This window comes from Chenopodium album, chromosome 8 (assembly GCF_948465745.1).
Source record: "Chenopodium album chromosome 8, dcCheAlbu1.1, whole genome shotgun sequence".
In the NCBI taxonomy this organism is placed as follows: domain Eukaryota; kingdom Viridiplantae; phylum Streptophyta; class Magnoliopsida; order Caryophyllales; family Amaranthaceae; genus Chenopodium; species Chenopodium album.
The window spans coordinates 4630657-4647806 of NC_137841.1; positions in this window are offsets into that span (position 1 = coordinate 4630657).

The window sequence follows — 17150 nt, forward strand, 5'->3', positions numbered from 1 at the left end:
AGCGCCAGGCGCCAATACTGGCGTCTGGCGCTAATCCTGATTCCAGGCGCCAAGGCCTGGGGTTGGACGCCAAATTGGATTTCAACGCATTTTCGAAAATCTGATAAACTTACCGTACTAGAAGATAAAATAATATAATTTCGGTCGAAAATGCTATTTGATCCAATTAAAACTCTGAAGAATCCTAATTGAATTAAGAATGATAAAACTTTCTAGAATGTTCTAGAAGACCAAAAACCATTCCTAATTACATTAGGAATGATAAATCATATTAGGCCCTCCCCTAGATCATTGGGCCGTACTTAAAACTCAAACTGGGCCCAGTTTAGTAAATTAGCCATAAATTCATCAATATTCATCGGAATTGGGCTTATAATATATCGTTGGAAAGTTCTTTGCAAGCCCCATCCAACTACACCACTATTGGACCCATATCATGGACCAACCAAACTAGATTGACTGTTTTCTTAAAATAAATTTTTCAAAAACAGGGAGAAGAGAAAAGAAAAGAAAAGAAATAAATCTTTCCGCAACACTAGACCTTTCCACACTTTCGTTTCATTCGATTATGATTCGACATGAAAGGTACTCATCACTGGGTTTGGTTTTGGGGAGACACAAATGGGTGTCTACAGAAGCCCCCACTTTGACTGAGTTTGGAGAAACGCAAGTTTCGAAAACGAAAGTCAAAGTAACGATAGGGACGGAGAATGATTCAGAACGTTCTGCGATCCTAAATCAATCTTATAACGCCGATACCTGCAAAACTAACATTAGTTAAACAGATAAAAGAGTTAAGAAACGCGTATCTTGCACCGTCGAGCACACGTCTCTGAAAGTAACCGATTTGTTTTGATGACCTCCTGCAAGCTAGAGAATGCCATCCCGCTTGAAAACCGCTACGCCTGTAATTGCTTCCAAATTAGAAGATTGCTTCGCCTGAAACTACCTTCTCCGCTGTGATAATATTCCACGTCCAAGGGAATATCATCGAAAATTATTTCTCTTGAAATAATTCTCATCCGCATTATGATCATCTTCCATGCCTCAGGAATTATGATCGAAGACAATTTCGCCCTGAAATTACCTTCAGTTGTTTGTGACAACCTTCCGCAAGCTAGGGAATGATGCCGAAGACATCTTCTCTTGAAGTCATCCTCACTTGATGCGATAATCTCCCAAAGGAAAATGCCGAAGATCCACGCCCGTCGATCTTTAAAAGTTCGCCTGAACTTTGCTTTTGCTATGCCTGTATGTCGGCGCTCTTTTGCTCTAAACCTATATGTCGGTGCCTTTGCTCTTGAACCTGTATGTCGGTGCTCTTTGCTCTTGAACCTGTATGTTGGTGCTCTTTGCTCTTGAACCTGTATGTCGGTGCTCTTTGCTCTTGAACCTGTATGTCGGTGCTCTTTACTACTGAGCCAATGCTTAGGCGCTTTAAGCTAAGTGAGACGATCTTTTCATCAGGTCGATCACTTTATGTAATCAAGCCAATTACTTAATCATGTCAAATTGCTTAGAAGGGCTAACTGGAGTACCAAGGAACCCAAAATATGTTGCAGAAAGCTAGCACAACCCCAACAGGTGGCTGGCTGCTTTGGCGTCGCTGAAAATCAATCAGCGCCAACTTTATTGCACTAGCGCCATGCGCTGAAATTGGCGTCTGGCGCCAAACACAGAATGTGACGCTAATGCCTAGGGACTGGCGCCAACACGGTTTCTTCTTTAAAAACGGTTTTTCGTTTTATTTGGTGCTCTGTTCGTCACGAAACAGCCCGAGAGAAGTCCGAAAACTTCAATTGATCGTTGCTCATTCGTTTCTCAACCAAATTCGCTCAAATTTGTTGCATATCAAAGCTCTTTTCATCCATATTCCCGATCTATGTAAGTTTTCCTCCAACTCACACCGGTTTTTATGAATTATTGGCATGTTCATTCACGAATTTCATGAAAATTCGAAACTTATGATGCTCAATTTGCTTTGTTTATCAAATTTTATGTCATGAAATTGCTTGTTTATGTTTGTATATTGCCTTGGGAGTAATTTGAGACTTGTTTGACTCAATTTGGTGAAGAAATGAGCAATCCACCATTGTTGAACCTCTTAAGGTCGTGAAGAACAATGTGGCTCGTTTTCGTTGTTTTTGCTAGCAATTCTTGTTCAATTTGTCACAATAATCACTATGGTGTTGCAAGAAATTGTTTGATTGCTTGAAAAAATGCTGTCATGCTCAATTCGAATTTGTGCTCTGTTTTAGTACTACGTACTCTGTTTTTGCGAACATAGTATCATGCGGCTAGGCGAACCTTGAGATACTATAGAACCTCAATTTATGATGATTCTGCACAATGTAGCATGGCTAGACAAAGAGGCTCGGGTTCACGGTCCCGAAACACTAGACGAGAGCATGAGCCTGTGGAGGACGACACTACACCGTCCACTTCGCTTGGTCAACTCCCAGAGTGGGATGAGCAGACCTTGTTCTTTGCCCCTGTCCACCACATTTCTGAGAGGGTGAGACGGGGAACCGAGCCTGGGAGGACACGGCATCACGACTCTGGCTGTGATGGTCTAGGCGATTTGTATAGGATGCATATCGCCAGAGATTGAGAGACGAGACTCCTATGGGAGTCTTGCGGACTGGTTACCTTGTTTGAGACCTCCGAGGCTATGGTTGCCTCCAGCGGGGGTCACCACGTAGTACGCGCTCTGGTGGAATTCTTTTGGGACACCACCAACACCTTTCATTTTCCTTGGGGTGAGATAATGGTCACTCCTACAGACTTCAGTCTCATCACAGGACTGGAATTCTCTTTTGTGCCGCTGCCATTCGACGGCAGTATCGATGTATTTTCTCCAGAGGTCGAGGAGCTATTGGGGCCGATTGCTGTTCGAGCCCGAGCTGAGGTCGAGACGACTCAGTTCAGTGCTAGGGGGATTCGCCGCTCGACGCTGGCAGCGGCTCTTGATGACGACGCGACCACCCGAGAGCAGCGGGTGCGCATCTTTGTGCTGATGTTATTGTCAGGGACATTCTCCCCTGACAGGGGTAGTAGGGCGTTGCTTTACTACCTCCCTGCTATTCGCGATCTCCGACGGATCGAGACTTATGATTGGGCCAGCTTGGCCTATACTGACTTCGTTCGCGCACTGAGGGAGTCGTGTCGCCACCGGTCCTTTAGGACGAATGTTGCTTTGTCTGCTTTCTGGAAAGTCGTAGAGGTAAACCTTATTCCCTATAAATTCTAGCCCTATATGTTAGGCAGCATTTACTCATACTTTAGCTTTTTTGTAGATCTGGTTCTATGAGTACTTTCCTTCCATTGCGCTGGTGAGACCATCGCCGAGGGGATATCCGGTGAGCGCCTCTTGGGGCGGCCACCATGTGGACCTGTCTATTGCACGTGTCCGGAGTCGGATCATCTCGGTACGACCTTTAGTGTTTATCTTGCTCTTCTGCGATGTTTTAGACATGTTTTTATGTTATTGGTTCCTTTGTAGGGACCTGAGGTAGTATACCGACCATGGGGTGGTTGGACAGTCCCTGGATTAGCCGCGCAGTACTCTGCTGAGCGTCGCTACTTTTTGGGGACCTAAGGAGCGGTTGTGTACTTAGGAGAGAGAGTTGCTAGACAGCACTCTTCCGATATTTTTGTTGTTCCTGCTCCTCCACCACGTCACATGATCGACGAGAGAGAGTTATCGAGCATGGCTGAGGAGCTTGGTTCCCTCTGGCGGTCCCATGTGATCCTTGGGCGGAGTTATGCTGAGGAGCTACTTCCTTTGTTAGCTCCAGCCCCTGTGCCGGCCGAGGATGTGAGGGTAAAATTCTTAACTTCTTGTTTTTCGCTAAGTAGCCCCCAAGTAATGCTTTGCTGATTTCTTTCTATTTCATCAGGATGGTCCCACTGAGTTTGTGCCACCACGTATGTCCATCCACTACCAGGGGATGTACGGGCCTATCGAGGAGATGATTTCTCCAGCTCCTGAGGGCGAGCGCTTCGTGGAGCGGTCGATTCCTCGTCACCAGACTAGGGTAAGTCTAGTTCTAATTCAGAATCTTGTATTTAGTTATCATGCATTTTTACTGACTTGACTTTCCTTGACAGTTCTCACGTGAGGTGGTTTCGGCTATGGCACGATGCATAGATGCCTTCCGGAGCAAACTCGTTCGGATGAGGAATGCGGCTACCTGTTGTCGAGACGACGCTGTCCGAGAGGTAACTTTTCTTTACTTATTATTTCTGCACTACGCTTGTTTTTGCCTTGTTTCTGATTTAATCCTTTTTGCAGGGTCAGCCGATTGCTTCTCACACCCGTACGAGGCCTGAGGGGCGGAGAGAGCCGGCGAGGTCTAGCTCGAGACGTCGTCGCACTTCGTCCGGAGGTAGAGGCGGTCGTTCTGAGGCTGCTCGAGCCGATGTTGCTGAGGGCTCAGGGTCTTCTTCTGAGGGTGCTCCTGCTACACCGGTAGGAAAGGCTACCTCGGCTTTCAGAGGTGGTGGGATGTACGAGGTTGGCTCGTCATTGCAGCAGCCTCCGCGGTCTCAGCCTCAGGTTGACCTTGGCTGGAGCGGTCCTGTTTTGAGTTTCCCTCCTCCTACGGAGACTGGAGCTGGTGCTGAGGCCGGAGCTGGTGGAGAAGTGACTCCTCGGACGGCGCAGTTTTATGGAATGATGGGCCTACGTCCTCCGGTGCCGTAGTTTGTTTCTGTATATGTATTTTATTTTGACTTTTTATAGAACTTTGCCTTTGACTTGTTATTTAGACACTTTGTACTTTATGTTATTGTGAATTTATCTACTATTATGTTAGTGTATGTTAGTGTGTGCAAATGTGATGACAATTATGCGCAAAAATTCCGTCATTTTTATTATTGATGGAGGGTATTATCCGACTCTCTCCCCCAAAAAGAAAAATAAAAAGGAAAAATAAAACGGAGAAAAAGGCTGATTTTTGAATTTTAATATAAACTCAAGAGAAAATAAAAAATTAACTAAAAATAATCGCTATATTTAATTAATTAATAAAAGGATAGAAAAATATTAAAAACGGGGCCACAAAATCATTAACCGACTCCAATTTAATATAAAAACGCAAACTAAGCACGCGAGGCTGTCCTGCTGACTTGGCGCCAGCTGGCGCCAGCTTGTGGCGCGTGGCGCCAGGCGCTACACATAGCGTGTGGCGCCAATAGCTGATGGGTGACGCCAATTTCGGGTGTGTGACGCCAATTGATGCTGACTTCGTATTCCAGTCAGGTTGAAATTCCTAAAAATAATATTTTTAATTACAGAAATCAAAAAATATATTTTTGTATTGTAATATTAATTTATTTGCATTGGAAATTTTTTTACAGATGTGGCTAATGGAAGGGTTAGGATTAATTAGCCCTCCAGATTACATTGAAAGTTATACGCCCACTTGCTTTGTGAGAAGAAAGAAGCGAATCCCTAAAATTGGGCGCCATGGGTGGAAGAAAGTCTTTGAATCACGTGATTTCGCTATCAAGTGGGTCATCCCATGGTGGAAAATAAAAAGGATGGTTGGTGTTAACAAGCAACCTTTCTGCCGTCTTCCAAGCTTTCTCGCATGACATATTATTACCCCTGCAGAGTAAGGAGACAATATGGCTTGCTTCAAAATATTCCTTCCGGGGATCTTCTTCCTCCCTATGAGTATCCCATATCTCAAGAAGTAAATAAATTTGACACTTATTGGAGCGCTAGACCTTTATGGGAAGTGATTACCCAAAAGGTTCCCCCTTCTTTACCTAATGATGTAAAGAAGTGGTTGTTGAAGAAGTCTTCAATTGATCAGGGTAGAACCGATGTGAAGAATCGTCTAGGTGATAGGGTGACACCGGCCAAGGAACGCTTAGGTGCAAGAATTGAGTTCAAAACACCGACGATGGCTAAGAAGAAGAATACTACTAAAGACAAGGGGAAAAGGAAAGCTACAGACAAGAAGGCTTGGGTGGAAAAGAAACATGGGGTGCTAGCTGAAGGAGAAACAATCTATTCTAAGACTGAATGTAGGTCCTCTAAAGGATGCCTACTGGCTAAAGTAATGGATGAAGAGGAGGAGGTGGAAGAGAATTGGAAAAGAGCAAAGAAGGAGAAGAAAGACTAGAACATTGCTTAGCTTTAGATTTATTAGATTATTAATTTTTATTTAAAGTTAATTTATTTCAGCCTTGTTTAAATTCCATTAACAATGCAATTTTATTTCATTAATGAAATTTCAGCTTTCAATTAAATTGTTACTTTAAATTTATTTTATTAAAGCAATGAAAAACCGAAAAAATTGATTTTCCAGAAATCTTTCGAGTACGGAAGTCGAAAATTTTCCGAAAAAACACCGAAATTCGCCCAGATTTTATTACTGAATTGGCGTCAATAATTGTAGATTGGCGCCAGCTATTGAGGTCTGGCGCCAGGCGCCAATTCCATCGTCTGGCGCTAATGGCTTTTGGCTGGCGCCAGACTCTATTCTGTGACGCCATTTGCTTTTCCGACTTTTGTTGACTTTTTGTTGATTCTGGAACGCGGAGGCGTCGAAAAATAAAGTGGCCGCACCCATAATGGGTTGCCTACGTATCCTTTCCTAAGGAATCAGGCCGAACGTAGCTCTCTTGAGTGTCCTACTCAAGTAATTATGGGTAGTATTTTTTAAGTTGGTCAAGATTGGTCATGTTTGAGAAATCATTGCCATCCATATTAGTTAATTTTTCCGCGCCACCTGACAGGATTGTTTTGACAATGTAGGGGCCAGACCAATTAGGTCTAAACTTTCCCCTTGGGTCTAAAACATTTTTCCTTAACGCTTTTAATACCAAATCCCCTATTTTGATATTTCTTGTCTTGACCTTCTTATTAAAATGTCTAGCCATACGAGTTTGATAGCACTGAGTGTGATGTAGAGCTTCTAGTCGTTTTTCGTCGAGTAGGATCAATTCTTCATATCGTGCCCTAGTCCATTCGACTTCATCGAGTCTACTTTATAGTGCAATAGGTAGAGATGGTATTTCTAGTTCGACAGGTTGTACGACATCCATTCCATATACCAAGGAAAATGGTGTATTTCCTGTTGACGTACGGATTGACGTGCGATAACCCCACAATGCAAAGTGAAGCTTGTCAGGCCAATCCTTATAATTTTCTGTCATTTTCTCAATGATAGTCTTTAAATTCTTATTAGCTGCCTCGACTGCTCCGTTTGCTTGAGGTCTATAAGGGGACGAATGATGATGTTGGATACCATATTTATGTAGCAATTCTTCACATTCGGCTTGAAAGTGAGTTCCGTTGTCACTTATCATTTCATGTGGGACTCCATATCGACAAATGATATTCCTCTCGATAAAAAGTGCTACATGTTTTGCAGTGAGTTTAGCATATGATTGCGCTTCAACCCACTTCGTAAAGTAATCAATTGCTACTAGAATAAATTCATGGCCTCCTGTCCCTGGAGGAGCGATCTTGCCAATTATGTCAATTCCCCATGTAGAAAATGGCCATGGTGATGTGTAGGTGTAGATCAAAGATGGAGGAACGTGTTGTAAGTTGGCATAAATTTGGCACTTAGGGCATCTTTTTACATATTGATGGCAGTCCCTATTCATGGTAGTCCAATAATACCCTTCTCGCATTATTTTCTGGACTAACATTTTGCCATTTATATGAGTTCCACAGATTCCTTCGTGGACCATTCTCATTATTCTTTGTGCATCCACCTTCCCTACACATAGGAGAGCTTGACCTTTAGGTACCCTTTTATGTAGCTCGTTGTCTAGGAGTACATATTGAGAAGCCAAAAGTCTCAAGGCTCGTTTTTCTCTTTTGTCAGCATGAGGAGGGTATTCTCCATTGGTGACATAGTTGAGAATGTCTGTGTACCATGGTTCTTCTTCTTGTTCTTCATCTTCGTCTTGGACTGGGTTGTCGTCTTCTATAGCCTGTATATATGCTGGTTTGTGCCTTTTTTCGATAGTTAGAGGCGTTTGCTCAATATCCGTGGGAATCCTAACCATTGAGGCTAATCTTGCCAAGGCATCAGCAAATTGATTTTCTTCTCTAGGTAGATATGTGTATTCCACCTTCTCTACCTGATCGGTAAGAGTTTCCAGATAAGTTTGGGAAGGGGCTAGGCTTTCGCTCCTTACTTTCCACCTTTTAGATATTTGATTGATGATTAGAGAAGAATCTCCGAATATCCTTAACTTTTTTACTCCCAATGCCAGGGCTGTTTCAAGGCCTACCACACATGCTTCATATTCAGCAGCATTGTTGGTAACGTCGAAATCAAGCTTTATTGAGATTGGGACGTGTTCTTCTTTGGGTGATACTAGTAGCACTCCGACACCACATCCCTTTTGGTTTGAGGCTCCGTCAAAATACAAGGTCCAAGTATCATCTTCGGTGACCATCAAATCTTCATCTGGAAATTCGTTGTCCTGTATTGGTGTCGAGTCTTCTATTGGAAAATCTGCCAGAAAGTCTGACACCACGGATCCTTTGATAGCTTTTTGTGGCATAAACCGTACATCGAACTGGGCTAAGTTGAATATCCATCTTGAAATACACCCATTGAGCGTTGATTTCTCGAACAAGTATTTGAGTGGATGCAATCGAGATACCACGAAAACGGTATGCACCAACATGTAATGTCTTAACTTAGTCATGGCCCACACCAAAGCGAGGCACAATTTCTCGAGTGGTGTATAGCGTGTTTCGTATTCGAGCATCTTCTTACTTAAGTAATAGATTGCATTCTCTTTTTTTTCTACCTCTTGTGCTAGCATGGCTCCCATTGTCTCTTTGGTAACCGTCAAATATAACCTAAGAGGTATTCCGGGAAGTGTTGGCGCTAATACGGGAGGATTTGCGAGATAGGCTTTGATCCGGTCAAAGGCTTTTTGACACTCATCATCCCATATTACTGGTACGTTCTTCTTGAGCTTTTTGAAGATTTGTTCGCATATCGTTGTTAGTTTTGATATAAACCTGCTTATGTATTGCAACCGGCCAATGAATCCTCGAATCTGTTTCTCGGTTTTGGGCGGTAGCATTGACATGATTGCTTTAATCTTGGTTGGATCTATCTCTATTCCTCTAGAGGTTATGACGTACCCCAAGAGTTGGCCTGAGGTGACTCTAAAAGCACATTTTGATGGATTCAACCTCATATTGTATTTTCTTAGCCTTTCGAAAAATTTCCTTAAGGCTACTTGATGGCCTGAACGATCCTTTGATTTCACAATCATGTCGTCGACATATACTTCAACTTCTTTGTGCATCATGTCATGGAGCAAGGCAGTTGCTGCACGTTCGTAAATAGCACCTGCGTTTTTCAACCCAAATGGCATTACCGTGTAACAGTAAGTGCCCCATGGTGTGATAAAAGTTGTCTTCTCCATGTCTTCTTCCGCCATGAGAATCTGATTGTACCCTGCGTATCCGTCCATGAATGAGAGAAGTGCGTGATTTGCTGTGTTGTTTACCAGAATATCGATGTGTGGCAAAGGGAAGTCGTCCTTCGGACTTGCCTTATTTAGATCTCGATAGTCGACACACATCCTTACCCTTCCGTCTTTCTTTGGAACTGGGACGACGTTGGCGACCCATTCGGGGTATTTGGATACCTTGATGAAACCTGCAGTTATTTGTTTTTGAACTTCTTCTTTTATTTTAAGTGCTACGTCGGGTTTCATTCGACGTAACTTTTGTTTTACAGGTTTCATTCCTGGTATTAATGGTATAGTGTGTTGAACTATTTCTCTGTTAATGCCTGGCATATCTTCATATGACCAAGCAAATACATCGATAAATTCTTTAAGCAAGTTAATTAAATCGGTTCTTTCTTGTTTATTCAATGTTAGTCCGATTTTAACTTCTCTTTTATGAGTTGAATCATTTGAGATGTCAACTAATTCAGTCTCTTCAATTACCGATGTTTTCTTTTCAAGTGTTTCCATTGCTTTAATAAATTCTTTATCTTTTTCATCGTTAGCTAAGCAATGTTCGTCATCTTGGGTTAGGGAAGAACACGAGAAGTAAGAAGAATGAGCGATATTATTATACTCTGAGACCATTACATCAAAGCGTGATATGTCCTCAGGGACTGGATCATTAACTATCCTAGGAGAAGAACAAGGAAGGGGAGGCGTTATATCTAAAGACCCATAAGATTCTAAAGGGAAAGACTCTGACTCAGACTCTGACTCTGACTCTGACGATTCTTCAAATATTGGCCCTTGTCCTGTCGTGATTGATATCTTCCTTCCACTTGGAGTAGTCACCTTGATAGTGTTGCGCCACCCTTGCAATAATCCTTCAGCTGGAGTAATTAGCTTTGAGGGGTCGAAGTTTTCGCTTTGTAGGACCGTTTGAATGAGTGAGGAGTTATCTTCCTCATAAAATGGCTCATTCTTTTCTCGCCCAAACAGTAATCCCATGATGTTAAAGTCAAAGCATGGAGGTGTTTTCTCCTTGTGGACGGGAGTTGGGATTTCGTCAGTGAAGTAGAAACCCAAGAAAATCTCGAATCCTGGTTGTCGTATGCCATTTACAACAAATGGTTCGGGAAATTCATGGCATGGATAGTCCTCTCTCTCCTTTATAAACTGACCATTAAGCGTAAGAGAGTACTCATCCATTGGAATTGCTTTCTTTTGAATGCGAGCGTCCCTACGTGCTTTCAGTTTGTCCTGGGCTCGCTTGAGATCTTTCCGAGTCGATTCGAAACCAAGTCCGAAAGTATCTAGTTTAGGGAGGCCAGGTGACTCTATCGATTTTGCTATCCCCTTCTTCTTTCCTAAGGTCATCCCAGGGAAGTGTCCTTGTTTCTTTAGCATAGTGTTGATAATCATGTTGGAATGGGGGTCGTGGCAAAGAGATGTCCTTTCATCCTCTTGGATTAAGGAGACTTCTTCGTTAAAGCCCCATAGGTCTTCATCATCTTCGTCGTGCTCCACGTTGATGATTGGATTCTCTACTGATTTGATCCTTATTGGCGAAGCGTCAATGGTGATGGGAATTCCTCCAACTATAGCTTTCACTTGTTGGTGGAGAGATGAAAGGACGACCTTTAGGTCATGGAGCCAAGGGCGTCCTAACAACAGATTGAATGAGGCTTTGATGTCTACCACTTGAAAAGTAGTAGCGTGTTCTATTGCTCCTGCCGTCACATTTAGAGTTATTTTGCCAAGAGCTTGACGTCGAGTGTTATCGTAGGCTCTTATTCCTTGTGTGGACGGAGTTAAATCCTCATCTTTTATGCCGAGCATCCTCGCAGTCCTAAGTGGACAGACATTAATAGCCGATCCATTGTCTACAAGAGTCATGGGAACATTCATTCTTTTGCAGACTACTGTGAGGTTTAACGCTTTGTAGTGCTTGTCACCTTCCGGGGGTAAATCTTTATCAGAGAAGGTGATTAGCTTAATTGGACTAGGGATATCACTCGTGAGGAAGTTAGCTAGTCCCTCAGGAGTGGTGTCAGAATCTATCCCGATTTTATCCAAGGCATTCATCACAGCCAACCTATGTTCTCGAGATGTTGCCAGAAGCTTCCATACATTCATCTCCACTTTTGTCTTCTTGAATTGTTTAACGATGTCATTGTCATCGATGATAGGTATGGGAACTTGTTGTACGGTAGGCATGGGTTGTGTTGAAACAGGAGGTTGTATTCTCCCGGATCTTGTGAGGACGTCTATTGTTGAACTTGGACTAATTCTTTTCTATCAATCATTTTCTGCACCAAATCCTTGAATTTGAAGCAGTTTTCTATGGTGTGTCCTCCTGACTGATGGTATTGACAGTAATATCTATCTGTTCTTTTTAATGATTCAAATGGTCTCGGTTCGAGAGGTTTGACCTTGCCACTCTCGGAGAGCATTTTAAACATTTGTGCATACGGAATCCCAATTGGAGTAAAAACTTTATTGCTCTTCTTGGGTCTTTCGGTGACTTGTAAGGGAAAGTGTTTTGCCTCGTAAGTCGTTTTTACTGGTGTGAATTCTCTCTTAGGTTCTTCATCATATTCCTTGTGGAGTTCATTCAAAATTTTGAGATTTTCACGTAACAGATGCGATGTCTCCCTCAGATACAGTGTGAGTATTCGTATCTCTACCTCATTTGCTGGTTCTGGAAGATTATCTTCGACATCGAAAAAGGTCTCTTCTTCTTCCTCTTCGACATTGGTTTCTTTGACAGGCTTAATGAGAGATGAGGGGTCAACTTCGCTTTCTTCATCGGAGATAGCCAATGTGTGGGCTAGAGGTGCGTTGTCAATACTCGGTTTCTTACTGGCAGGAGGCAACGACAGCTTGTTACTGTCAATTAAGTCTTGAATAGCTTCCTTAAGCTTCCAACAGCTTTCGGTAGAATGGCCCCTACCTTGATGATATTTGCAATGCGCATTGGGTTCCAGTTAGGCGACCTCTTCTCGACTGGTGGATCTCCAAATGGTCCAATGGGAGTTATAAGACCTTTTGCATTTAGCCGATCAAACGCGGTGTCATAACTCATGCCAATAGGAGTGAAGTTTCTCCTAAACGATTTCTTTTGTCCTTGGTTGTTCATGGCGAGGACTTCTCCCAGATTAAAGGCGCTAACATTATTTGAGTGGGCGGTTTTGGAAGAAGAAGGATTGTCGTTCTTCTTTCCTTTCCAGCCACTGTTGGAGTTATTGTTGGCGGCTTTAGATTTAGCTAGGTCATCTTCAATATTAATCCCAATATCATAAACAACCTTAAAGGTATGAAGGTTATTTTGATATTTAAGATGTTTTGAATATTTTACTTGGAGGTTTTTAATGAACAATCTCACGGACTCTTTATCACTTGGTACCTCAATAATTTTAGCTGAGGTTTCTTTCCACTTGTTAAAGAAAGATGTGAAGCCTTCATTCTCTTTCTGTTAGAGGATTTCAAGTTCCCTATGGTCAGTTTCGACTTGGACGTTGCACTTGTACCTATCAACAAAAGCGTTTGCTATTGATTCCCAGGTAGAGGTCTTTTCTTTTTCAAGATAAAAGAACCATTGTTGGCAAACGGTCTCGAGAGATAGCGAGAACAGAGAAGGAAAAACTTTCTTATCGATACCCTTGATACTCATTATCGTTTCAAATGCCCTTAGATGGAAGTAGGGGTTGTCGATTGCCCTAAACTTTGGGATGTCGTTGGCATTGAACTTCTGCGGAAGAAGATCCTTATCCACCGAGACCCCTTGGGATGTGAGTTCTTGAAACTTGTAGTCGCTGGACAATTTGCTTAGGCTTTCTTGCATGAGGTCCATTTGTTGTTGCTTCGCGGGATCTTCGATCTTAAGTGCGAGAAGCTTTAGTGTCTCAGTTACAGTAGCCAGTTGGTTCTTGAGATCATTAACTTCTTCCTGAGTTGCCATTATAACTCTTGCTTTCCTCTTGCGAGCTATGGGTTTGTCAAAAAGTTGGACTTGTACGAAGAGGTTATCTTTGATTAATCGTCCTTCCTTTCTTGACCACGCGCTGTAAATTAAGCCAGTGTGCGTTTTAATTACTTGACTCGAATCAGTTTGACTTTATGGCTTTTATTATAAACAAAAAGTATGCTTATTTTTAGGGAGCAATAATGTACATGTGTTTTAGGGAATTTAAGTATTATTATTTATTTGGAGGATTAATATCCGACTTACCCCCCTAAATAAAATGACGAAAAATAACGCGCGCCCACAAGACTCCCTTAATCATGGTCAAGACATGTGTATTAATGTGTGTATTGAGCGTAAGTGACATGCTTGGACTCTTGTGTAAGCCCATGGGACTTAGTGCCTAAACTCGAATATTAATTCAATTAACCATTATTGCCAGCAAAGATAACCGAATTAAACAGGAAACTGATTAATTAGACATTAGGTGATGACTCGACAAATAATCCGAACTATCGACCAAGCGACAGGACTGGCGTCACAATATGGTGGTTGGCGCCTGACTTTTTAGTAAATGTCTGGCGCTACACACCATACAGTGGCGCTACAACTCAGATTTTGGCACCAACTTTGGAGCCTCGATCCGGGACTGTTTTCGGTATTATTAGTCAACTGGGGTATGCCTAAAGTCGTACTAGGTCAATTCCAATTAAAAGAAGAAAAAACGTTATGGACTCGAATTAATTAATTAATTAATTAATTAATTAGGCAAAGTTCTTTAAGTCATTAATTTAAATCTCAACACAAATCAACAAACGGTTAGGAGGAGCATAGAATATATACGCACAACAAATAATGCACAATTAGGCAAGTAGGCACAATATGATGCAATGAGTTCGCAACCTAACCATGGCTCTAGTTCTCTAAAGTTCGGGATATGGTTTAGTCAAATAGGGTCCATGGTTAATTGTTCAGATGCACCGCGTAGAAGCCTAACCGTGAAGGGTTAACGCGTGTGGATAGAACACCGCGAGTTTTTTTAGAAAAAAAACTCACTTCCATGGTTTGGTGAATTCAACCTCTCAGATGTACCCTTTGTTGCCAGGAGCGTTCAATCGGGTAGATAGAGCATGAATTCCCAGAGGGTTATGTCCATATGTAGAACACATATGGGTTTCAGAAAAGTGAGAAAAAATTCAATCAGGAAGTAGGATCGAGCAAACAATACGAAAAACAGGTCGAAATTAGAACGCATATTTCTGGCTCGGTATTGGGGGAAATTGGCGCCAGCAAACAGAGCTGGCGCCAACTTTTAACTGTAGCGTCTGGCGCCAATATTGGCGTATGGCGCTACGGCTAAAAGTATGGCGCCAAGCTCTGGCCCCTGACGCTACTTCCCACATGCCTCAGCAGCTTTCTGTGCTCAATAAAATCATCTAGTTTCGCGTGGTGTTATTTCAGTCCTAGTTGTGAAAGACATTTCTCAAATTTCCTACGTGTAAAAATCCTATGTTTTTGAATCATTACGGATGGTCTTTCCAATGAGAACCTTTTTATTCATATGCCACAATGTTAATCAAAATTACGCACATGAAATACTTAGAACTTTTCGAGTCTCATCCACTCATTCTAAATCATTGCCGAAACAAATTTTGGAATTAAAATAGAAATCCTCCCCAGTGGAGTCGCCAAAAACTGTGGGGAATAGTTTCAAGCCTTTAAAATCCCACTAGCTTGAACCCCATTGTGATCATACACTAAAGTACGGTGGCGTCCAAAAGGGAAGAAGATAGAGCAAAAGAGTCGCCAACAAGTTTTTAAGGAACTTGTAAACCGTTCACGAGGTGAAGGTTACACCCCTTAACGATCCAAGAGATCGTCAACTCCATAAGGTCATGAACCAAATAAGGGTTCGGGGATGATGGTACAAATCCAACCTAAAAGAGATTGAACCTGCCCTAATAATAGGCCTCTACTTTATTCTGCTCGTATTCATGTGCGCTTTCTGATTAACATGCAATCAATAGGTTAACCCTAAACCTGTTTAATCTATGTTGGTTGAATTTAATGCACAAATAAATCTATTATTGGCGATCACTTGAATTTGTAATCACAATTAACCTAACAAGATTATTAATTATCTTATTAAGCGTGATTACAAGTACCAATTCCCTTTAAACATGCAATAAAGGTGATCAAGCAATAACAATATAAAATAATATGCATATCAAGCAACCTGATAAATAATAATCATAATAATAATAATAATCATAAACATGTTAAAGCATAGCAAGATCCTAGGCATGATACTAACAAGATTAATAACAAACCCTAGCATGTCACTAAGCAATAAAAATCAAAGCTTTAGCCCTAACATGATACTAACATGAATTAACATTAGGAAGAATATAGGAAGCATCGTACTTTTAATCATACTTGATATTAGAGTTACCCTAGACATGATACTAGGAATCATAAGAACAATCTAAACATGATATCTACATCATAATATCAATTAAACCAATAAAGTACTTACTTGGATGCTTCGTACCTCTTTCTAATTACAAAATACACATGTTAGTAATTTCAAGGAAAATAATAAACAAACAATTAAATTAAATAATTGGAAGAGAGATTTGGGACCAAACCCTCGGAAATTAAAACCTTTCACGTCTAGGGCGAAGGCAACTTCGAATATGGCTAGGTGTATCAAGATCTTGTGAATGCGGAATTTTGTATTAAAAAGCAAAGAAGAAAGAATGCATGAATGTTATTGAAATTTGATGAACGATAATTGTAGATGAATGAATATGGACAATCCGTGAATCTTCCTCCGAAACCGGAGTTTTTGGTACGATATTTATAGAGAAAAACATCCAAAAAAGATAATTTATCAAAACAGAGTCTGAAGACCACAAAAACACCTTGGCGTCAGCCCTGGCTCATTGGCGCCAGGACTAGTGGCTAGCGCCAGGCGCCAATACTGGCGTCTGGCGCCAATCCTGATTCCAGGCGCCAAGGCCTGGGGTTGGACGCCAAATTGGATTTCAACGCGTTTTCGAAAATCTGATAAACTTACCGTACTGGAAGATAAAATAATATAATTTCGGTCGAAAATGCTATCTGATCCAATTAAAACTCTGAAGAATCCTAATTGAATTAAGAATGATAAAACCTTCTAGAATGTTCTAGAAAACCAAAAACCATTCCTAATTACATTAGGAATGATAAATCATATTAGGCCCTCCCCTAGATCATTGGGCCGTACTTAAAACTCAAACCGGGCCCAGTTTAGTAAATTGGCCATAAATTCCTCAATATTCATCGGAATTGGGCTTATAATACATCGTTGGAAAGGTCTTTGCAAACCCCATCCAACTACACCACTATTGGACCCATATCATGGACCAACCTAACTGGATTGGCTGTTTTCTTAAAATAAAGTTTTCAAAAACAGGGAGAAGAGAAAAGAAAAGAAAAGAAATAAAACTTTCCGCAACACTAGACCTTTCCACACTTTCGTTTCATTCGATTATGATTCGACGTGAAAGGTACTCATCACTGGGTTTGGTTTTGGGGAGACACAAATGGGTGTCTACAAGTAGCAATCCAAGAAAATCTCGAATCCTGGTTGTCGTATGCCGTTTACAACAAATGGCTCGGGAAATTCATGGCATGGATAATCCTCTCCTTCTTTTATAAACCGACCATTAAGCGTAAGAGGGTACTGATCCAT